The sequence below is a fragment of the Macrobrachium rosenbergii genome, chromosome 37 (genome assembly GCF_040412425.1).
Source record: "Macrobrachium rosenbergii isolate ZJJX-2024 chromosome 37, ASM4041242v1, whole genome shotgun sequence".
NCBI classification, from domain to species: Eukaryota; Metazoa; Arthropoda; class Malacostraca; order Decapoda; family Palaemonidae; genus Macrobrachium; species Macrobrachium rosenbergii.
Genome location: NC_089777.1, coordinates 4,946,504 through 4,972,643, shown reverse-complemented (window position 1 = coordinate 4,972,643; position 26,140 = coordinate 4,946,504). Strand labels below are relative to the sequence as shown.

Genomic DNA, 26,140 nt, shown 5'->3' with positions numbered 1-26,140 from the left:
AGGATGCTTTTCCAGTTACTGATCTTCTTGCCAAATCGAGTGGGTTCCCAGTTTCTTTGAGAAAGTCTGGACTTTTTCTTATAATATTTCAAAATGCGATTATTTTCGTCTTTGGTAAAAGAACCTTCGAGATGTAAATCTTTTGAGAAATGCATTTATTTCAATTATAATTTGGTAATTTGGTAATAGAATAGAAGAGAATATAGAATTTAAGCCATAGGCCAAGTACTGGAAGCTATTAGGTCATTCAGCACTGAAAAGGAAATTGACAGTAAAGTTTGAAAGGTGTAACAGAAGGAAAACCTCACAGTTGCACTACGAAACGATTGTTAAAGAGGACGGAAAGTCAGATTGAAGAAACAGAATAAGAACGGAGGTACAGTAAAAGGAATGAAAGAAGTTGTAGCTAGGGGCCTCAGGAAGGGATGCTGCAAAGACCCCTAAGTAATGCCTAAAGTGCACCATGTGAGGTGCACTGATGGCACTTCTACCTCCCTATGGGAATACTTTGGTAATGGTTGATACAAAGGCAGATTTTTGTCTCACCTTATCGCAGTCCAAATGTCTGAATGTTGTCCCGTCATCTAAGCCAGTACAGTTTGGCCTTGAAAAGGGTGATGGTGTTGTTGTTGGGCCAGGCATGGTTGTTGTTGTTGTTGTTGGTGTAGTTGTTGTTGTTGTTGTGTAGTTGTTGTTGGTGTAGTTGTTGTTGTTGTTGTGGTAGTTGTTGTTGTTGTGGTCGTTGTTGTTGATGTTGTTGTTGTTGGTGTTGTTGTTGGCACTGTGGTTTCTGTCGTAGGCAGTGGTGAACCATCACACCTCTGGGGAGCAGACATTTATTCTGAGACTTCAGCATGCAAAGGTAAACATTAAGATACACCAATTTTGCCTTCAATTAGCAGAAAATATTTTAAAAAACATAAATAGCTTTAAGGGTAACGCACAAGCATACAAAAGCAGTTAGATAGATTCACTGTACTGTACTGGATACAGTAGTACAGTACTCATTATGAGGTCATTTGCTAGTGACAAAATTCTTTTAAGACCTCAGGTCCTGTAGATGAAATAGTATTCAATATCTGAGGTAATTTTCTGGTGGTACAATTCTTTTAAGGCCCCAGGTCCTGTAGATAAAACAGTAATCATTATCTGAGGTCTTTTTTGGTGGCACAATTCTTTTAAGACCTCAGGTCCTATAGATAGAATAGTACTCATTATCTGAGGTCATTTTTTGGTGGCACAATTCTTTTAAGACCTCAAGGTCCTATAGATAAAACTATCCAAGTTCATTTTCTAATGGCACAATTATTCTCCTAAGGCCTCGGGTCCTATAGATAAAATAGCACTTACTATCTGAGGTCATTTTCTGGTTGCAAAATTCTTCTAAGACCTCAAGTCCTACCTCAGAAAAGGAAGAGGGTGAAAATATGAACTGAAAAAAAAACTCACCAATTCGTCTCCACCTGCTTCTTTGTCCAAGGCCTCCTTCATATGCTTGATCAGATGAGACGTCTCGTCATAGCAAATACCATGGAAGTCGTCCTCATCCATCGTCCAGACTACGACTCCAGCTAGACCCAAGTTCTTCACATACCTTGCCTGTACAACAAAGGGCCTCAACTTAACGAACTTCTGTCTGCACTTATCAGCTACATCATTAATATTAATTTTTGCTATGCTACCCTTTTAGATGTAATAAGGTCTTCAAGACGTCTCTTAAATTGAATTTTGAGTGGAACGTACAGGTTAGTTGAGGTTAGGAACTATGTGGAATTGCTGTTAGCTGTAAATGGAATAATATAAAACTTATGCAAAAGGGCAAGCACTGGGAACTATGAGGTCATTTTGCGCTTAAAAGGAAATTGAGAGAAATAAAAAGGTTTGAAAGGCGTAACAGTAGGAAAACCTTGCAGTTGCCCTATGAAAAAATTCCCAGGAGAGGGTGGAAAGTAAGACGGAAATATGAGAATAGGAATGGAGGTACAGTAAAAGGAATGAAAGGGGTTGCAGCTAGGGGCCTACGGAAGGGACGCTACAAAGAATCTTAAATAATGTCTACAGTACACCATGTGAGGTGCACTGACGGCACTTCTAACCCCCCTAAGGGAGCTGTTAACTGTAAGATATCTAGGAAATATTGAAGGGTAGGATATATAATATAGGCTGTTCGTTTCTTAACACACTTCAGTGCTTATCAGAAAGCTAGACCCTCAGGGTATCTGTTCATTCATTAGCATAATTCAAAGTTGGTTTAAAGTGACCACGTTTTGAAGAAGTCTGATAATTAGAGCACCTAAAATATCTCTCTCTCTCTCTCTCTCTCTCTCTCTCTCTCTCTCTCTCTCTCTCTCTCTCTCTCTCTCTCTCTCTCTCTCTCTCTCTCTCTCTCTCTCTGTGTGTGTGTGTGTGTGTGTGTGTGTGCTTATTTGCAGCAATCATGTCTTGGATAAGTCAGGTAATTGACGCATCTCTATCTCTCCCCCGACATTAATTAAAGGTCATTTACAGGAATCATGTCCTGGACAAAGTCATGTAATTAAGAGCATGTACATCTGATAATGCACTAATTCTCTCCCTTTCTCTCTAAATTCCTTGCAGCTTCCCTCATTGTTTTTCCATTTTTCCTCCTCCGTTTGGTTTCTGCTCGCACAACCCTCCAACTAACAGACCAGCCACATACGGGATTCTGTAGACAGTCACATATCAATCTCATTTACTACAATAAATGATTTGTGATGGAAACTAGTAAAAGAGTTAAAACCTCAAAATCTAATATTTTCTTATTAAACCAAAACGTGGCGATCCCTGATAAGAACTGGTAAAAGGTAACCTCAAAAAAAAAAAAAAAAAAAAATGTTTCTTATAAAATCACATTTTTATGACGCTGATATCACACCTTTCAAACCAAGAGAACTCAGGGTATCTAGCAGGAGGCATGGATACCATACCCAGGTCGACTTTAACGATTATGATTAAGAATTAACGAGTGACTGCTGCACACAAACCCACTGGCTTACAATACCTAAAGTCGCCAGGAAAAACAGCAATTGGGTCTGACCCATAACTTCATAACTTTCTGCGCCACTTGAATGATTTCCTAACTTTTTTGTCATGACTTCTGAAAAGCACTTCGAGAGGGCATGAGTCATTCTTTTTCGTAGACGCATGGTTGTACAGCATAAACGGAAATTATGATGATTATGAAAAGCTCTTTTACAAACTGCATCACACGAGTGACGTGACCCAAGGGGTCATCAGTACATTACCTTGAGGTAAAGGGAGTCAGCATCATCATAGCCACACCAGATGTTGTCACTCATGCAGTAGAAATAAGGCTCGTGGAGGTCAGGGTCGTGGACCACAGTGCAGGAGTGATCATTTTTCAGCCTGTTGCAGATCTGAGGAGTGGATGTAATGGAATATATAATTTAGGCCCAAGGCCAAGCGCTGGGACCTATGATGAGGTCATTCAGAGCTGAAAGGGAAATTTTAGAGTAAAGAAGGTTTGAAAGGCGTAACAGGAGGAAAACCTCGCAGTTGCACTATGAAACAACCGTTAGGAGGGTGTGGAAAGTAAGATGGAAGAAAGAGAACATGAACAGAGGTACAGTAAAAAGGAATGAAAGGGGTTACAGCTAGGAGCCTAAGGAAGGGACGCTGCAAAGAACCTTAAATAATGCTTACAGTGCACCATGAGAGGTGCACTGACGGCACTAACCCCCTATTTGATAGAGCAAAATTTTTTGTCTAACTCATGATATTACTGGCAGAGTTTTATTTTCCCTAGTTATGAAAGACCATTTAAAATTTAGTTTGCACACTATTTATTTCTTTGAAAGATGTGGATGATAAAAAGAGACGTGACTGAAGAGAAGGAAAGACAAAGGAAAAAAATCTTGTTGAATCATTTCACTCCAAGGTCAAAGATTGCAAAGGGAGGTGGGAAATGAAAGAGCACAGAAGAGAGAGAGAGAGAGAGAGAGAGAGAGAGAGAGAGAGAGAGAGAGAGAGATGGGAAAAGGTGATAAATAATCAAGTACAAGGAGACAGAAAATAAAACTTTGATGAATTTCACATACCATGAAAAGAGGGACAAGAAACAGCAGGAGGGAAAAGCTACCCTACCTCACTAGCGGCCAGTGTGCCTTGAATTCGGACGTAGGGTCCAGCAGCACCACAGGAGTGGGCAGGTGCCAGCATCCCGTGATCGTCATAGCTGTCGAGGGTATAGCATCGCCCGTAGAGGGGAGTGCCCATGACTAGCTTGTCTTTTGGCACCCCTAGGTCCAGGTAATAGGAGATAGTGAAATTCTGTTTGGGTAAAAACAAAGAATGTTTAAGACTGCAAGAAGAGGCCTTTCTGATTTATGTGTGTATGGACAGCCCTCTCTGACAATAAATGAATGGGCCACCTATTAATACAAACTTAGTCCCTACATACCACATGGAAGTAGATCACAATCACAGTGGTACACACAGACCTTACATACCACAATGAAGTAAAATATAACCACAGTGGCAAACACACTCCCTACAGACCACATTGAAGCAAGTCATAACAACACTGGCACAATTAGTACCTACCTACCACACTGAAGTGGGTCATATCCGTAATGGCACACACAGTCCCTACATACGACACTGAGGTAGGTCATAACCACAGTGGCACACAGTCCATACATATCACACTGAAGTAGGCCATAACCACAGTGGCCCACACAGTCCCTACTTACCACACTGAAGTAGGTCATAACCACAGTGGCCCACACAGTCCCTACTTACCACACTGAAGTAGGTCATAACCACAGTGGCCCACACAGTCCCTACTTACTACACTGAAGTAGGTCATAACCACAGTGATCCACACAGTCCCTACTTACCACAGTGAAGTAGGTCATAACCACAGTGGCCCACACAGTCCCTACTTACCACACTGAGGTAGGTCATAACCACAGTGGCCCACACAGTCCCTACTTACCATACTGAAGTAGGCCATAAACACAGTGGCCCACACAGTCCCTACTTACCACACTGAAGTAGGCCATAACCACAGTGGCCCACACAGTCATTACTTACCACAGTGAAGTAGGTCATAACCACAGTGGCACACATATCCCCTACATACCACATTGAAGCAGGCCATAACCACAATGGCACACACAGTTGCTACACACCACACTGAAGTAGGTCATAACCACAATGGTACACATAGTCGCTACATACCACACTGAAGTAGGTCATAACAACAGTGGCACACTCAGTCCCTACATACCACACTGAAGTAGGTCATAACCACAGTGGCGCACACAGTCCCTAAATACCACACAGAAGGTGGCCATAACCACAGTGGCAGACTCAGTCCCCACATAACACACTGAAGTAGACTATACCCACAGAGGTCCACACAGTCCCAACATACCACACTGAAGTAGACCATAACCACAGTGGCACACATATTCCCTCAATGCCACACTGAAGTAAGTCATAACCACAGTGGCGCACTCATTCCCTACATACCACACAGAAATAGATCGTAACCACAGTGGCACACTCATCCCTACATACCAAAGTGAAGTACTGTAGGTCATAACCACAGTGGCACACACAGTCCCTACATACCACACTGAAGTATGCCATAACTACAATGGCACACACAGTCCGTACATACCACATGGAGGTACGTCATAACCACAGAGGCACACATAGTCCCTACATACTACACTGAAGTAGGTCATAACCACAGTGGCACAAATAGTCCCCATATACCACACTGCAGGTCACAAACACAGTGGCACACAGTCCCTACATACCACACTGAAGCAGGCCATAACCACAGTGGGACATTCAGTCCCTACATACCACACAGAAGAAGACCATGAACACAGTGGCCCACAGTCCCTGCATACAACAATAAAGTAGGTCATAACCACAGTGGCACACATAGTCCCTACATACCAAACTGAATTAATTCATAACTGCAGTGGCACACATAGTCCCTACATACCATACTGAAATAGGTCACAAACACAGTGGCACACACTGTCCCTACATATCACAATGAAACAGACCATAACCACAGTGGCACACCCAGTCCCCACCTACCACACTGAAGTAGGTCATAACCATAGTGGCACACTCAGTCCCTACATACCACACCAAAGTAGGTCATAACCGTGGTGGCACACATAGTCCCTACACACCACACTGAAGTAGGTCTTAACCACAGTGGCACACACAGTCCCTACATACCACACTGAAGTATGCCATAACGACATCACCACACATAATCCCTACATACCACACAGAATTAGGTCATAACCACAGTGGCAAACATAATCCCTACATACCACATTGAAGTAGGCCACAACCACAGAGGCACACATAGTCCCTCCATACCACACTGAATTAGGTCATAACCACAGTGGCACAAATAGTCCCCACATACCACACTGAAGTAGGTCACAAGCACTTTTGGCACACACAGTCCCTACATGCTACAAAGAAAAAGGCCATAACCACAGTGGCATACTCAGTCGCTGCATACTACGACGAAGTAGGTCATAACCACAGTGGCACACTCAGTCCCTGCATACCACACCAAAGTAGGTCATAACCACGGAGGCACACATAGTCCCTACATACCACACTGAAGTTGGTCTTAACCACAGTGGCACACAGTCCCTACATACCACACTGAAGTATGCCATAACCACAGTGGCACAAACAGGCCCTACATACCACACTGAAGTGGCTCACAACCACAGTGGCACAAATACAGTCCATAAATACCACACAAAAGTAGGTCATAACCACAGTGGCACACATACTCCCTAGATACCACACTGAAGTAGGCCATAAACACAGTGGCACACATTACAGACTACACTGAAGTAGGTCATAACCACAATGGCACACACAGTCCCTACATACCACAATGAAGTAGGCCACAACCACAGTGGCATTCATTACTGACTGGACTGAAGTAGGTCATACCCACAGTGGCAAACACTGAAGTAGGCTATAACTACAGCAGCAAACATAGCCCCTATATACCACAATGAAGCAGGCCATAACCACAGTGGCACACTCAGTCCCTACATACCACACAGGAGTAGGTCATAACCACAGATGCGCACACAGTCCCTACATACCACACTGAAGTAGGTCAAAACCACCGTCGTAAACAGCCCCTATATACAACACTGAACTAGGTCATAACCACAATGGCACATTTAGTCCCTACATACCACACTGAAGTTGGTCATAATCACAGATGCACACACAGTCCCTACATGCCACACTGAAGTAGGTCATAACCACAGTGGTAAACAGCCCCTATATACCACACTCAAGTAGGCCATAATCACAGTGGCTCACACAGTCCCTCCATACCACACTGAAGTAGGTCATCCCCACAGTGGCACAAACAGTCCATACATACCACACTGAAGTAGGTCACAAGCACAGTGGCACACATAGTCCCTACATACCACACTGAAGTAGGCCATACCCACAGTGGTGCACACAGTCCCTCAATACCACACTAAAGTACATCATATCTGCAGTGGCACACTCAGTCCCTACATACCACACAGAAGTAGGTCATAACCACAGTGGCACACTCAATCCCTACATACCACATGAAGCTGGTTATAACCACAGTGGCACACTCAGTCCCTACATAATACACCGAAGTAGATCATAACTATGGTGGCACACATATTCCCTACATACCACACTGAAGTAGGTCATAACCACAGTGGCACACTCAGTCCCTATATAACACACCAAAGCAGATCATAACCATGGTGGCACACATAGTCACTGCATACCAAACTGAAGTACGTCATACAAACAGTGGCGCATAGTCCCTACATACCACAATAAAATTGCTCATAACAACAGTGGCACATTCAGTCCCTACATACCACACTGAAGTAGGTCATGATAACAGTGATACACAGCCCCTATATACCACACTGATGTTGGTCATAACCACAAAGGCACATTCAGTCCTTACATACCACACTGAAGTATGTCATAAACACAGTGGTACACAGCCACTATAGGCCACACTGAAGTAGGCCATAATCACAGTGGCTCACACAGTCCCTACATACCACACTGAAGTAGGTCATCTCCTCAGTGGCACATTCTGTCCCTACATCCTACACTGAAGCAGGTCATAACCACAGTGGCACATACAGTCCCTACATACCACATTGAAGTAGGTCATAACCACAGTAGCACACTCAGTCCCTACATACCACACAGAAGTAGATCATATCCACTGTGGCACACATAGGCCCTACATACCACAATGAAGTAAGTCATAACCACAGTGGCACATACAGTCCCTACATACCACAATGAATTAATCAAAACAACAGTGGTACACTCAGTCCCTACATACCACACTGATATGGGTCTTAAACACAGTGGCACACACACACACACTCCCTACATACTACAATGAATTAAGTCATAACAACAGTGGTACTCTCAGTCCCTACATACCACATTTAAGTAGGCCATAACCACAGTGGCGCACGTAGTCCATACATACCACACTGAAGTAGGTCATAGCCACAGTGGCACAATCTGTCCCTACATACCACACATAAGAAGGCCATAACCACAATGGTGCAAATAATCCATACATACCACACATAAGTAGGTCATAACCACAGTGGCACACATAGTCCCTATATACCACACTGAAGTATGTCATAACCACAGTGGCACAATCAGTCCCTACATACCACAGTGAAGTAGGTCATAACCATGGTGGCAAACACAGTCCCTATATAAGACACTGAAGTAGGTCATGACCACAGTGGTACACTCAGTCTATACATACCACACTGCAGCGGGTCATGACCGCAGTGGTACACAGTCCCTATATACTAGACTTAAGTTGTTTATAACCATAGGGCCACATTCAGTCTATACATACCACATTGAAGTAGGTCATAACCACAGATGCACACACAGTCCCTACATACCACGCTGAAGTAGGTCATAACCACAGTGGTACACAACCCCTATAGACCACACTGAAGTAGGCCATAATCACAGTGGCTCACTCAGTCCCTACATACCACACTGAAGCAGGTCATCTCCACAGTGGTACATAGTCGCTACATACCACACTGAAGTAGGTCAGAAGCACAGTGGCACACATAGTCCCAAATACCACAATGAAGTAGGCCATAACCATAGTGGCATACTCAGTCCCTACATACCACATTGATGTAGGTCATAACCACAGTGGCACACTCAGTACCTACGTGCGACACCGAAGTAGATCACAATCACCATGGCACACATAGTCCCTACATAACACATTGAAGTAGGTCATAACCACAGTGGCACATACAGTCCCTCTATACCATATTGTAGGAGGTCATAACCACAGTGGCACACTTAGTCCCTACAGACCACACCGAAGTAGATCATATCCACTGTGGCACACATAGTCCCTACATACCACACTGAAGTAGGTCATAACCACAGTGGCACATACAATCCCAACATACCACAGTGAATTAAGTCATAACAACAGTGGTACACTCAGTCCCTACATACCACACTGAAGTAGGTCATAACCACAGATACACACACAGTCCCTACATCCCTCACTGAAGTAGGTCATAACCACAGTAGTACACAGCCCCTATATACCACACTGAAATAGGTCATAATCACAGTGGCACATTCAGTCCCTACATACCATATTAAAGTTGGTCATAACCACACATACACAAACAGTCCCTACATACCACAGTGAAGTAGGCCATAATCACAGTGGCACACTCAGTCCCTGCATACCACATTGAAGTAGGTCATAACCACATTGGCAAGCTCAGTCCCTACATACCACACCAAAGTAGATCACAACCACAGTGGCACACATAGTCCCTACATACCACACTGAAGTAGGTCATAACCATGGTGGCACACATAGTCTCTACATACAACACTGAAGTAGGTCATAATAACAGTGGAACATACAGTCCCTACATACCACAATGAATTAAGTCATAACAACAGTGGTACACTCAGTCCCTACATACCACACTGAAGTAAGTCATAACCACATTGGTACACAGCCCCTGTATACCACACTGAGGTTGGTCATAACCACAGTGGCAAACTGAAGTAGGTCATAACCATGGTGGCACACATTTTCCCTACATACGATACTGAAGTAGATCATAAAAAGAGTGGCACATACAGTCCCTACAGACCACAATGAATTGAGTCATAACAACAGTGGTACACTCAGTCCCTACATACCACACTGAAGTGGGTCATGACCACAGTGGTACACTGCCCCTATATACTACACTGAAGTTGGTCATAACCACAATGGCACATTCAGTCCCTACATACCACACTGAAGTAGGTCATAACCACAAATGCACACACAGTCCCTACATACCACACTGAAGTAGATCATAACCACAGTGGTACACAGCCCCTGTAGACCACACTGAAGTAGGCCATAATCACAGTGGCTCACACAGCCCACACATACCACACTGAAGTAGGTCATCTCCACAGTGGCACATAAGCCCTTCTTTGGCTGAGTGGGTTGAGCTTCAGACTGTCATTCGATGGGCCGGAGTTCAATTCCCGCGGCCGGCTGATGAAGAGTTAGAGGAATTTATTTCTGGTGATAGAAATTCATTTCTCGCTATACTGTGGTTCGGATTCCACAATAAGCTGTAGGTCCCGTTGCTAAGTAACCAATTGGTTCTTAGCCACGTAAAATAAGTCTAATCCTTCGGGCCAGCCCTAGGAGAGCTGTTAATCAGCTCAGTGGTCTGGTAAAACTAAGGTATACTTACTTTTCACAGTGGCACATTCAGTCCCTACATACCGCACAGAAGTAAGTCACAAGCACAGTGGCACACACAGTCCCTACATACCACACTGAAGTAGGTCATAACCACAGTGGCACATACAGTCCCTACATACCACATTGAAGCAGGTCATAACCACATTGGCACACTCAGTCCCTACATACCACACCGAAGTAGATCATATCCACTGTGGCACACACAGTCCCTACATACCATGCTGAAGTAGATCATAACTATAGTGGCACATACAGTCCCTACATAGCACAATGAAATAAGTCATAACAACAGTTGTATACTCAGTCCCTATGTACCACACCGATGTAGGTCTTAACCACAGTGGCACATACTGTACACACTCCCTACACACCACAATGAATTATGTTATAACAACAGTGGTACACTCAGTCCCTACATACCACACATAAGTACGCCATAACCACAGTGGCGCACATAGTCCCTACATACCACACTGAAGTACATTATAACCACAGTGGCACACATAGTCTGTCAATACCACACTGATGTAGGCCTTAATGACAGTGATGCACACACCCTCCCTAAATACCACGCTGAAGTTGGTCATAACTATAGTGGCACATACAGTCCATACATAACACAATAAGTCATAACAACAGTTGTACACTCAGTCCCTACGTACCACACTGATGTAGGACTTAACCACAGTGGCACATACACACATTCCCTACACACCACATTGACTTATGTTATAACAACAGTGGTACACTCAGTCCCTACATACCACACATAAGTATGCCATAACCACAGTGGCACACATAGTCCCTACATACCACACTGAAGTACATTATAACCACAGTGGCACACATAGTCCGTCAATACCACACTGATGTAGGCTTTAATGACAGTGATGCACACATCCTCCCTACATACCACAATGAATTAAGTCATAACAACAGTGGTACACTCAGTCCCTACATACCACACATAAGTAGGCCATAACCACAGTGGCACACAGAGTCTCTACATGCCACACTGAAGTAGGTCATAACCACAGTGGCACAAATAGTCCCTACATACCGCACTGAAGTAGGCCTTAACCACAGTGGCACAACCAGTCTCTACATGCCACACTGAAGTAGGTCATAACCACAGTGGCACAATCAGTCCCTACATACCACACTGAAGTAGGTCCATAACCACAGTGACACACATAGTCCCACAGTGACACACATAGTCCCTACATACCACACTGAAGTAGGCCATAACCACAGTGGCACACTCAGTCCCTACACACCACACCGAAGTAGATCACAACGACAGTGGCACGCATAGTCCCTACATGCCACACTGAAGTAGGTCATAACCACAGTGGCACACAGTCCCTACATACCACACTGAAGTAGGTCAAAACCACAGTGGCACTCTCAGTCCCTACATACCACACAGAAGTAGGTCATAACCACAGATGCACACACAGTCCCTACATCCCACACTGAAATAGGTCATAACCACAGGGTACACAGCCCCTATGTACCACACTGAAGCAGGTCATAACCACTGTGGCACATTCAGTCCCTACATACCACACTGAAGTAGGTCATAATCACAGATGTACAAACAGTCCCTACATACCACACTGAAGTAGGTCATAACCACAGTGGTACACAGCCCCTATATACCACACTGTAGTAGGCCATAATCACAGTGGCTCATACAGTCCCTGCATACCACGCTGAAGTAGGTCATCTCCACAGTGGCACAAACAGTCCCTACATACCACACTGAAGTAGGTCACAAGAACAGTGGCACACACAGTCCTTACATACCACACTGAAGTAGGTCATAATCCCAGTGGCACATACAGCCCCTCCATACCACATTGAAGTCATATTGTGAGAGGGTGCGAAAGAAAGAGCAGGTAGACGAGTACTGCTAGTTTATTGAGACAGCAGAATGCAGACGTCAGTACAAAGACACAAAGACATACAAGTGACCCGAGGTCAATTATTCACTATGCAAAACAAGACAGGTACATACAGATAACGTGACAAATAAAAATAGTAAATTAAACACAAAGATACTCTGACACATATACAATATACAAGGGCAAAAATGGATAGGTAATGAATGTACAATTACATAGTACAAATAGGGCTGATTACCCTGACCTAGGGTCAGGCGAAAAGGCACCGTAGAAAACGTGAGGTTCTTCACAGAAAACCCATTTAGCAGGGACTTTATAATACTCGCCCCCCCCAGACATAGGTAACGTCTGATCAAGGCAGGTATCTGCTGGGGTGGCGGAGAGGGCCGCGGTTCCTCGGCGTCAGGGGGGGCGGTTATGTTCGACTCCGGTGTGTTGCATATGGGAGTGGTTGGTTGTTCCTCTGCCTGGGCCCGGGGCCTTCCAGGGTCGCCCGCGTGACTTTCTTGTGGGCGGGGTGGGCTGAGGAGGCGACGTCTCCTGCAGGGGCCACTGGGGAGTGCCACCAACCTCCTCCTCCATGATTGAGGGCTTGATGCGGTCTACCGACACCCAGCCGTCGTTCCTGTGGATGACCACCCGGAATGCTTTTTTGTTCCTTTCCAGCACGAGGAAAGGCCCCCTGTAGAGTCTGGTTAAGGCCGGGTGGATGGCGTCGTTCCTGATGAAGACGTGGGTGGCGGAGGACAGGCCAGGAGGCACGAAGGGTATACGTCCGCTGGCAGGGTGCGAACTTTCCGACCCTGTCGTGGAGCCTCTAAGTTGTTAAGAGTGTCCCGGTCCTGCGTGATGAGTTTGCCAGGGACAACAAGGGACTCCCCATAGACTTTTTCAGCTGTGGACGGGTCGCTGTTGGCTCTCGGGGCGGTCCTCAACCCGAGGAGGACCCAGGGCAGCTGGTACTTCCAACTGTCAGCGGTGCAACGAGCCATGAGGGACGCCTTCAGAGACCTGTGGAACCTTTCCACCAATCTGTTGGCTGCGGAGTTGTAGGCAGTGGTGCTGTGGTGAATGGTCCCCAGCAGGCGTGCCAGGGCAGTCCACAGCTCGGACAGGAAAGCTGGGCCCCTGTCCATAGTCATGTGGTCCGGGCCACCAAACCAGCTGATCCAGCTGGAGAGGAGGGCCTCGGCGCACGCACTGGCAGTGGCTTCTTCCATGGGCATCACTTCGGGCCACCTGGTGGAGCGGTCGATGACTGTCAGAAGGTATCTGGCTCCTCCTGATGGGGGAAGAGGACCCACGACGTCGACGTGGATGTGCCCGAACCGTCTTCCCAGCTGAGGAAAGTCGCCCACCCCGACTCGGTGTGACGTCCTACTTTGCTGGTCTGGCACTGAATGCACTGCCTCGCCCAGGCCGTTGTGTCCTTCCGTATGCTATGCCAGACGAACTTCTCTGCCAGCAGCTTGGCCGTCGTCCTGCCTGAGGGGTGGGACAGTCCATGGATGATGTCGAAGACCAGGCGATGGCTGGAGGCGGGCACCAGAGGGCGGGGGTGGCCAGTGCTCACATCACTCAGCAGTGTTGGCTCCCCAGGGGCGATGGGCATGTCCTTCCACTTCAGCGACATGATGGGAGTGTGGTACGCTGGAATCTCTGGGTTGGTGGCCTGTTCCCGGGCGAGGTTCTCGTAGTCAATCCTGAGTTGCACTGCGTTAATTTAGACTCTCGAGAGGGCATCCGCTACAGGGTTCTTCCTGCCGGGGAGGTATTCGATGGTGCAGGTGAACTCAGCGATGGCTGTGAGGTGCCACTGCTGCCTGGAGGACCATGCATCCCCCAGCTTTGTGAAGGCGTGGAGCAGCGGCTGGTGGACCATCCAAATTAAGAAGAGCATATCCTCCAGGAGGAAGAAGTGGTGTACCGCCTGGTACACCACGTAGAGTTCCCTGTCGAAGGTGCTATAGCGGGACTAGGTGGGGCTGAACTTCCTGCTGAAGAAGGCGATGGGCTGAGGGGCTCCGTTGATGACCTGCTCCAGGACGGCCCCACAGGCGACATTGCTGGTGTCCGTTGTTAGCTGGAGGGGGGCGTTGGGGTCCTGGTGGGCCAGGGCTGTTGCCTTGGCAAGGGCGGCCTTCATCAGAGAGAAGGCCCGCTGCTGGTTGGGGCCCCACACTAAGGACTTCAGAGGGCCCTTCAGGATCTCCATAAGGGGGTTCATGGTGTGCGCGACCTCGGGGATGAACCTTCTGTAGTAGTTGATCATCTCGAGGAATTCTTGTACACCCTTGACGGAGGTAGGAGTGGGGAATCAGACGACATCCTTAACCTTCTATGCAAGTGGGCGGACACCTCCCGGGGATATCTCATGGCCAAGGAAGTCAACTCTTCGATGCCGAAAGTGCACTTGTCGAACCTGACGACGAGGCCGTTTTCCTGCAGGCACTGCAGGACCTTCTGGATGTGCCGCAGGTGTTCTTTGTGGGACCTGGAAAAAATTAGGATGTCATCGATGTAGCAGACGCAGAAGTTCAGGTCCCCCAGGATGCTGTCCACCAGTCTCTGGAAAGTCGCCCCTGCGTTCCTCAGGCTGAAGGTGAAGGCGAAGACATAGGACCCGAAGGGCGTGATGACGGTGGTTTTGGGAATGTCTTCTGGAGCCACTGGTACCTGAGAATAGGACTTTAACAGATCTAATTTTGAAAATATTTTGGCCCCGTGGAAAGAGGCCATGAGGTCTTGCATGTTTGGGAGGGGGTAGTGATCTGGTTCTGTAGCGAGGTTGAGCTGCCTGTAGTCGCCGCAGTGTCTCTAGGAACCTTCTGGTTTCTGCACCATGTGAAGGGAGAGGCCCACGGGCTGGGGGCCTTTCTGCATATGCCTATGTGCTCCATTTCGGTGAAAGCATTCTTGGCCTTCTGAAAGGTGCTGAGGGGGAAGCCTCCTGAACTTTGCATGCGTTGGGGGGCCCCTCTTCTTGATGTGGTGGTAAATTCCGTGCTTGGCGGGGGCTCCAGGCATCTGACGAAGTTCAGGCCTGAACACCTCAGGGAATTCCTTCAGGAGGGAGGCATACTGTTGGGGAGCGACGGAACATACTGAGGGCACACTGGGGCCCGGCGCCAGGGGCAGGGACTGGCAGGACTCGGTGTCCAGCAGGCGTTTGCGGGCGACGTCGACTGCCAGTCCGAAGTGGGCCAGGAAGTCCGCACCCAGGAGTGGGGTCCTCACGTCCATGATGATGAAGTTCCACTTGTATCTCCGGCCCAGGATGGAGACCGACAGGAACCTGGTGCCAGAGGAGAGGATGGGGGACCCGTTGGCGGCCGTCAGGGAGGCAGCTGGGTCCGGCGGGCATTTGCGGTCCTCTCTTGAAGGCAGGAACACTGACCGCACGGCTCCCGTGTCGATCAGCATCATCCTGCCGGAGACGGTGTTGAGGACGTAGAACCCTACTGGTGCGGGGCTCCTGGGTGCTTCTGCTGCCATGGCAACCTGTGAGGGTGGCCACCGCCACCTCCCCCGTTTTTTTGGATGGCCGAAAAGGCAGGGGGCTTTGCAATTTCGAACGTCCTTGCCGAACCTACGATGGTAGTAGCAAAGCCCCGGCCTTTCTTTATTCTGGTGATAGGGTGGCCTCCTCCTGGCGACGGTGTTGATCTCCTCCGTGTTGGGTCCCTCCGGCTGGAGGCAGATGACGGGGTGTGTGGGTGTGGATGCCCGCTTCGCCGACCTCATGGAGTCAGTTAGCTGCTGCGCTGTTCTGATAAGATCCTCGACCGGCAGGGTGCAGGGCTCCTTAATCTGACCCCGAACCTCCAGGAGGAGCTGCTGCAGGAGGATCTCCCTCGACAAGCTGATCTCCTTGTGCCTACCATTGCTGTCCGTCTCGGGGAGGAGGAGGAGGTCCTGGAGGGCTTGCCACATCTCCAGGAGGTTCGTGTCCTGCTGGGGGTTGATGGTGAGGTCAAGGGCGTGGGCGGCTCTCTCGGAGACCGGCAAGGAGCAGGTCTCGACGAGAGGAGGCCTTCAGGTGCTGGTAGGTGGCAGGGCTCGAAGCTGATGTCACCCAAGGGTGACCTTCCTGTATATCTCCTGTATATCTCCTCCAGTGGGGTGTTGATCACTGTGTCTGCCTGCAGCACCTCGTCGGTCAGGCCTGCCACCCTGAACTGCCCCTCGACCCTGTAGAGCCATGATGTTGGGTTGTGATGGGTGAACGGCAGCAGCTTTATGGTGAGGGCGGCCCTCGGTTGATCCATTGGGAGGGGCATTGAGTGAGGAGCGGGTACTGGCGTGGAGGAGCGCTCGGGGTTTGGCGTGGGGGAGGGCGCGAGTGGGGGTTGCACGAGGGAGATTTCCGTCTCCGATAAGTTTGCGGTTATTTGTATGTGGGAGGGAACGTCTGCGTCCATGCTCATTTCCGGACTCTCACTTGGAGTGTGAGTTACCACTCGATCAATGCACGCTTGGGAGCGTGCCGTGTGGGTCCAATAATGACGCTGCTGATTTACCGACAAGGGTCGATAACGCCCGAACGCTCTGTTAGAGCGCCGTAGTTAGTCCATTAGGGGTGTGGGGTGGTTCATATGTCCAAGACTGAGTCGCCGTTTGGGTCCGTTAATGGCTCCAGGAACCACTCCGGGGGTCACCACTGTGAGAGGGTGCGAAAGAAAGAGCAGGTACTGCTAGTTTATTGAGAAAGCAGCCCGCTTATAAAGCAGCATGTGGACATCAGTACAAAGACATACAAGTGACCCGAGGTCAATTATTCACTATGCAAAACAAGACAGGTACATACAGATAACGTGACAAATAAAAATAGTAAATTAAACACAAAGATACTCTGACACATATACAATATACAAGGGCAAAAATGGATAGGTAATGAATGTACAATTACATAGTACAAATAGGGCTGATTACCCTGACCTAGGGTCAGGCAAAAAGGCACTGTAGAAAACGGGAGGTTCTTCACAGTACACCCGTTTAGCAGGGGACTTTACAATAAAAACAGTGGCACATACAGTCCCTACATACCACAATGAATTAAGTCATAACAACAGTGGTACACTCAGTCCCTACATACCACACTGAAGTAGGTCATGACCACAGTGGTACACAGCCCCTATATACCACGCTGAAGTTGGTCATAACCACAGTGGCACACTCAGTCCCAATATACCACACTGAAGTAGGTCATAACCACAGATGCACACATAGTCCCTACATACAACACTGAAGTAGGCCATAACCACAGTAGTACATAGCCCCTATAGACCACACTGAAGTAGGCCATAATCACAGTGGCTCACATCCCTACATACCACACTAAAGTAGGTCACAAGCACAGTGGCACACATAGTCCCTACATTCCACAATGAAGTAGGCCATAACCACAGTGGCACACTCAGCCCCTACATACCACATTGAAGTTGGCCATAACCACAGTGGCACACACAGTCCCTACTTATCACACAGAAGTAGGTCACAACAACAGTGGCACACTTAATTCTTACATACCACACTAAAGTAGGTCATAACCACAGTGACACACTTAGTTCTTACATACCACGCTGTAGAAAGTCATAACCACAGTGGCGCACACAGTCCCTACATACCACATTGAGGTAGGCCATGTCCCCAGTGTCCGTATAATAGCCGCAGAGAGGGGCGTTGTGGTGTGTGAAGCTCTCGAAGCAGCCATGGTAATCGTAGGTCATGATGTGCATCTGGTCGAACAGGGGAATCAGCCTCTCCATGTCGTAGGCTTCGTCAATGACGGACTTTCCAGCAGCCAAGGCGCCCGTCAGTATCAAGGGAGGACTGGATGCGTCGAAGGCCTCCCTCAGTTCTGTCATCAGCGTTATGAAATTCTCCTGGTGTGGGACACATGAAGAGAACTGAGACTGGTTGCTGGGTTGCAGAGATGAAATGACTTGATCATATGACACTGATTAAGAATGGAATGGAATATAAAATTTAGGCCGAAGGCCAACCACTGGGACCTATGAGGTCATTCAGTGCTGATACGGAAATTGAGAGTAAAAATTTTCGAAAGGTGCAGCAGGAAGAAAACCTCGCAGTTGCACCAAGAATCAATTGTTAGTTGAGGCTGGAAAGTAAGATAGAAAAAAGAGAATATGAGCAGAGGTTTTACTGCTGCGCCAGTTTTAGCAACCATAAATCAATCCATCAATCGTTACCTTATCCTGGGGAGCTCCCCCTCTCTGGGTTGGATATTCCCAGTCGAAGTCCAGGCCTTCGAAGCCGTGTTGGTGCAGAAGGGCGACGACGCTTTGATGAAGGTTGCCCTTTTGGAAGAGTCTTCCGCCATCTGCATTGAGTGGTACAATACAATTTAGAAAAAACAATTCAGCCGAAGGCCAAGCGCCGGGACCTCTGAGGTCCTTCAGCGCTGAAAGGAAAACTGAGAGTAAGCAGTTCGAAAGGTGTAACAGGAAGAAATCGTCGCAGTTGCACTATGAAACAATTGCTAGGAGAGGATGGAAAGTAAGATGGAAGAAAGGGAATATGAATGGAGGTACAGTAAAAGGAATGAAAGGGGTTGCAGCTAGGGGACTAAGGAAGGGACGCTGCAAAGAACCTTAAGTAATACCTACAGTGCACCGCGTGGAGTGCATTGAAGGCACTACTCCCCCTATGAAGCCAGTGCGTAGTAAAAGATAAAAAAAAAAAAAACAGAAATAAGACGAAAAATGTATCAGTTGAGGGTCACTACCCTAAACCAGTCTCCTTGTATTTTATAATTTACTGGCATTTTCATCTATTTATTTAATGATTTGTTAATTTAGGTTTTATTTCTTAATAACTGATCTCTTCTTTCTGCATTTCCTATTTCCTTCTTTCAAATGAACATCGTAATCTTTGGAAGCTTGAATTTTAAGCCAATGACCCCTGTGGTGGGCTTGTTCCATAAGTATAGGGTTCATCATGTGAATAATAATAATAATAATAATAATAATAATAATAATAATAATAACAAGGAATAATTACGAACAGTGATGAATAAAATAAGAAAAAAAAACCCAGAAAACCAAATATTCTTGACTAAGGGAATTTCTCAAAGAACCAGACATGAAAAACAACAAACATTCTGCGCGAACTGACTCACCCGCGAGTAGTCCTCCGACCCCTCATTCCAGCCACCAATTGCAAGAAGTATAGTCAGCGATGGATTATAGTCCTTCAGTTCGACGAAGCGCTTATACGCGCAATTATTTCCTTCGGGTGGGCACAACTCGTTCCAGGGATCCAGCACCTGAAGAAATGAGAGACATACGGGTCAAAGCAGAAGAAGGAGGAGGAGGAAGAAACTAACCTGATCTTATTATATGAATATGTATTGCCAATGAATGAGAAACTTCACTTGGAAATAATGTATGTATTCGTTTGTGCCAGTTGTTTAAGGTGGGAAGCGGGCGTTTGTTGTTTGTGGCTGTCGACAGTCGACTTCCCGCCATTCGTCGAGGCACGCTGTGCTAAAATGTATTCCTTTCCGTTGTGAATAAAACTTGGAATGTCATGTCATGTTTCTGTCAGACTACCTTGTAGTTAGTCTGGTTGATGAAAACACTACAGTGGCGACGATGGAAGCAGGAAACTACAGCTTTGTTGGAAAGAAGTTGGTCTAGCGGCTCTAGCCCAAGTAGCTAGTAGCTACTTTGGTAGAGTTAGCTTACTTTACCGGAGGCTAACTTAGCTCTAGGCTACATCGCAGTTCAGCGGTGTGCTGGTGTCATTCTTTTCCTTTTTCCACGACCTATCAAAAGTAAAATGACGTCCAAACGAATGCCCGAACTTAACCCAGACAAGCTGGAGTTAGGCTGTTGGTTAGATTTACAATGACCTGTCAAGTCAATGAAATGATAGAAGCGGAGGCCAAGAGAGAAATGCTGTTATCGTCTATTGGTGTCGATACTTTTGCTACAATATTTAAGTTAACTGCACCAAGATTGCCCTTTGCTGTACCTTTTGATGAATTAGTGACAGTTTTAAAGTCTCATTTTATCACTAAGCCTAGTTATAATAGAGCTTTATGTGATTTTTTGCAAAGAAAAAGGAAGGGGAATCAGACAGTTAAGGGGTATTATGCTGAATTAAAACAGTTAGCCCAGCAGTGTGAATTTGGAACAGGATTCGACCGACGTTTGAAAGAACAATTATTGGTTGGAATAGACCAAGAAGTTTATTTAATGTACTGTTAGCTGATCCTCTTGATTTTAAGGCAATATCTTCTGGGGATTTGCTGACAAAGGTTACAAATTTGGAGACAGCTCATGTAACGGAATGTAAGTCTGCTTCTACTCTGAATGGTTCTGCTGAGAATAGCATAGTGGATAAAGTCAAGGCAGGAATTCCCAAAATTTTAGTTCTAGTGCTAAGAATAAACGCAACAGTCACCCAGGTAAAATGCCCAATAAGTGTTTCCACTGTGGACGTAGTAATCATTGGGCAGATAAATGCAGATATAAGGATGCTAGCTGTTATAGTTGTGGCAAAACAGGTCATGTAAGCTCAGTCTGCCTTAGTAAGAAGGGGAAGGGTTCAAAAGTTCATTCTCTTAATGAGGCGGCTGTACCTACTGTAGTGAAGTTGAAAGTTTCTCACTCTTATGATTTGTGTAAGCTTTTTGAAACTAATTTGAACTGCGTTGAATCTCTCAATATATAATGAGGATAAGTCCCATCGGGAAGTGATCAAGTTAAATGGTGTTCCCATTGAGTTGGACACCGGAAGTTGTGCCTCCACTATTTCTAAGTGGAATGTAGCAAAATTACAATTGTCCCCATCTCCCTCAAAGAAGCAGTTATTTAATTATGATAAATTAGAAATAAAAGTATACGGAGAAGTAGTGCGTGATGTGGCAGTTAATGGCAAAAGTTGCCAAGGGTCAAACAGCTTTTTGTAGTTGATAATGATGTGAACCTAGCTGGTAGAGCTTTAATGAAGCAGCTGAGGTATCAGTGGGTGCAGGTTGATGCTCTACAGTGTAATAATTCAGTGTCTAAATGCATGGGATTATTTGATAATTATCAGGTAAAGGAGAATTTGCCTACATTGGATTATGAGAGTAATTTACAATTAAAAGAAAATGCAGTACCCAAATATTTCAAAGCCCGTTCTGTACCATATCATTATGTGTAAAATTGAAAAGTCATTGAAAGAATTAGAAAAAAGTAAAATCATTAGTAAAGTAGAGCATAATGGAGACCGGGCAAGTCCAATTGTACCAGTAGTTAAGCCATCTGGTGATGTAAGAATATGTGTAGATTTCAAATATGTAAATACCCAAACCAATGTAAATACATTTCCATTGCCTAAATTAGAGGATATTTTGGCAAATTTGGATCCTTGTCAAAGATCTAAAAAATGCTTATCTACAGTTGTCAATGAGCAAAGACTCGCAGAAATATTTGGTTATGAATCCTCACCTTGGTTTAAATAAATTTCACAGATTGCCATTTGGGTTGTCGTCTGCACCAGGTATATTCCAGAGGTTTATTACCGAGTTATTAGCAAATGTTTAAGGAGTGCAAGTATTTTTAGACGACATAATTATTGTAGGTGATACCCAGGAGGAGCTTGACAAAAGGTTAAGTCAAGTCTTATCTATACTGCAGAAAAGAAATGTTAAGTTAAACATGAGTAAATGCCAAATTAATGCAAGAGAAGTTCATTATTTAGGATATGCATTGAGTGGTGAAGGCATTGGGCCAGATCCCAAGAAAATTCAATGCATTCTAGAAGCTCCTACTCCAAATTCTGTATTGTCTCTTAAATCATTTTTAGGATTATGCACTTACTACAATAGGTTTGCACCACAGTTCAGTTCAATTTCATGTCCTTTGTATAACCTAACACAGAAAAATGTCAAGTTTCATTAGTCAGCTGCTCATGATCAAGCTTTTAAGGAAGCTTTGGCTCAAGCAAATAATCTAGAAAATTTTAATCCTGGGTGTAATTATTCTCAAATAGATGAAGAACCACTCTCAATTGTGTTTGGAGTTAAGAAATTTTCTGATTTTCTTTTGGGTAAAGTTAAGTATATCTTAGTTTAACCAGACCACTGAGCTGATTAACAGCTCTCCTAGGGCTGAGCCCGAAGGATTAGATTTATTTTTACGTGGCTAAGAACCAGTTGGTTACCTAGCAACGGGACCTACACCTGCTTATTGTGGAATCCGAATCACATTATACCGAGAAATGAATTTCTATCACCAGAAACAAATTCCTCTTGTTCTTCACTGGCCGGTCGGAGATTCGAACTCGCGACCAACAGAGTGGTAGCTGAGAACGGAACCCGCTCACCCAGCGAGGAACTACTTTAAGAGTTTATCATAAGGACAGACCATAAGCCTCTAATTCATCTGCTTAAACCTTGGAAGAGTATTCCACAAATGTCAAATGCTCGAATTCAAAGATGGGGATTATTTCCTACAGCCTTCAAGTTGAAGATAGAACAAAATACGTAATTTTACCTATGGGGGGAGGAATGATATGTATTGCCAATGAATGAGAAATATCACTTGGAAATGTGTGTATTCTTTTGTGTCTGTTGCTTAAGCTGGGAAGCGGGCGTTTGTTGTTTTTGGCTGACGACTTCCTGCCATTCATCAAGGTACGCTTTTCTAAAATGTATTCCTTCAAGTTGTGAATAAAACTTGTAATGTCATGCCATGTTTCTGTCAGACTACCTTGTAGTTAGTCTGGTTGATGAAAACACTACATAGTATTATTAATTTTTCTTTTAATAAGCGAGATCTCTTCTTTCTGTATTTCCCTTAACCTTCTCATACTTCCTAATGAGCACCATATTCTTTGGAAGCTTGAATTTGAAGTCATGTCCCCTGTGGACGCGTTCCATATGAATAGGTACATTTTCAGAATAATAATAACACGCGAACTGGGTAGTGGCAATACTCGAACACACACGGCTGAGAAATAACTGGCAAATTTAGCAACAATGTTTGACTATTCGCAAGAATACGTGGTGATGTCGAGTGTGTGTGTCACCCACCTCAATCTCCCACGTGTAGTTGCTCAGGCCGGCAAAACTGAAGATCAAGTGAGTACACAGGTGAGGGTCAATATCATCCACATCGTAACTCCCAGAATCAGGTCGGTACACAGCCCAGGACGAGAAGTAGCACACGATTTTCTCTGTTGGGGCGAGAGAGAGAGACAGACGGATGTCGAGGAACCATTGGCAAAGAAAGATGTTTGTTATCGGTGTCATCAGAGAGCTGCTACTGATAAGCACATTAGTATACCCACAAGTTGGTCCTGAAGACCTATTCAATGCAATACAAATGAGAACATGGCTAAATGAAAGAATTTGGGGAAAATTTGAGCAGAAAGCAATGCGGTTCGGTTGTATTTCAGCACACTGCGCAAAAAGGGGCACAGGCACTCTCCCTGCCGGAAACTAATACGTTTTGTTCAACAATAATTTCAGTAGCTACCTACATTTCTATTGATTTATTAAACTGTTAATTTATCCGTTTCTCTAATAATTGATCTCTTTCTTTATTTCTCATTACCTTCTGTTGCTTCTTTCGAAGGAACACCATCATATTCTTTGGAAGCTTAAATTTCAACTCAATGGCCCTTGAATAACAATAATAATAATTTGTATTTCAAGTGAATGGCCCCTGTGGTGGGCCATATGAATAGGGTTCTTCATCTTCTGAATAATAATAATAATAATAATAATAATAATAATAATAATAATAATAATAATAATAATAATAATAAAAGAGAAGGTTCAGATTTCTTCCAAGCCACCATGATCCTACTGACGCCAGAACATGGAATAATTCTTTTGTATCTCCTGCATATGGAACCTCGGAAGCTATCACTCATAGCAGATCGATCTGCCACTACTGACAGGGAAAATATGTTACCAGAACCTAGGAATAGCCAGATACGCCTTGTCCCTTTCACCATAAAAAAAAAAAATCTATGATGGATACAAGAGCTGTTCGAGGCCAATTTTGTGTGATCCCATCAATCAGTGATATAAACAGCACAGAGATCATTGCTACAGCTGTTAGATTAATCTGTCCTGTCATTCTTTGAAGAACTATTTCATAAATTTCGTTACGTAAACAACAACTTTTTTCGTGCATTCTTTGGCCAGCTGAGTAAATTCACACGATTCTGTTTCGAGTTCGGTACTTGGAACATAAAATTTAGGCCAAAGTCCAAGCGCTGGGACCTATGAGGTCATTCAGCGCAGAAACGTCAACAGTGAAAAAAAGGTCTGAAAGGTGTAACAGGAGGAAAACCTCGCAGCTGCGCTATGAGACAATTGTTAGAAGAGGGCTGAGGAAAGTAAGATGGAAGAAAGAGAATATGAACGAAGTTACAGCAATAGGAATGAAAGGGGTTGCAGCTAGGGGCCTAAGGAAGGGACGCTGCAAAGAACCTCTAGCAATGCCTACAATGCACCCCGTCAGGTGCACTGACGGCTTAAGTGGCGTGTTCTATACCTGACACCGCATTTGAAAACCGCACCGATAGTTTTACACTGTCAAAGAAGTATAAGCAATGTTAACCTTAATTCACACTACGAAAAGTCATATCTTTGCGAACTCATAGAACATATACAGTATATACCTTCACTTCAGCGACACTACTTATGTTGGCTCAGATTCCCACGGTGAAGAAAATAAAACCGGTTGTCTAAGAAATCAAAGGACAGACCTATGGTAAATTCCCATGGAGCAGAAAGAAGTTAAGTATATAAATATATATTCAAGTTGATGCGCGAATGACCCTGATAAATTACAGAATTCAAAGGGACAGCAGAGAATCTCTTAAGTGTAAAGTAGTAATGGGGATTTCCCTGTGTAACGGCTCCTGCGACCATTAATAGTACTAATATTAGTGGTAGTACTAAAAAGGAGTTTTTGTGAAACGGCTCTTCTTAACTCACCAGCTGAACAAACACCGACGGCCAAAACAAGCAGAAGCACAAGGGCCTTCATAATGATTCTTCTTCTTCTTCGGAATCTCAGTGGGGAAATGAAGATCGTTGGCGCATCTGCCTTTAAATAAGCTCTGATTGTCCCGGCATATCACACGCACATAAATGGTACTCTCCCACGCGACGTGAATTTTGATAGTTGAACTCACTCACTCTGTGTGTGTGTGTGTGTGTGTGTGTGTGTGTGTGTGTGTGCGTATGTATTTAATTCAAAATTACGCTTACGACCAAAAATAAAATCCCCATACAAGAAACATCAAGCAATTAGACTTATCTTCCTTCCAGTACTCTTGTCCTTACAGACCTTACAATTCGTTCGGGTTGCCCCAGGTCCCTCAGTGTGAGGCGCCT

The 26,140-nt window shown here is 45.4% G+C and overlaps 1 pseudogene; it reads right to left on the bottom strand.

Annotated features, from left to right (window-relative positions):
* Nucleotides 1–25,897, bottom strand: part of LOC136825256 (chitinase-3-like protein 1) — a 41,847-nt pseudogene extending 15,950 nt beyond the window's left edge.
* Nucleotides 25,898–26,140: the final 243 nt, after the last annotated feature.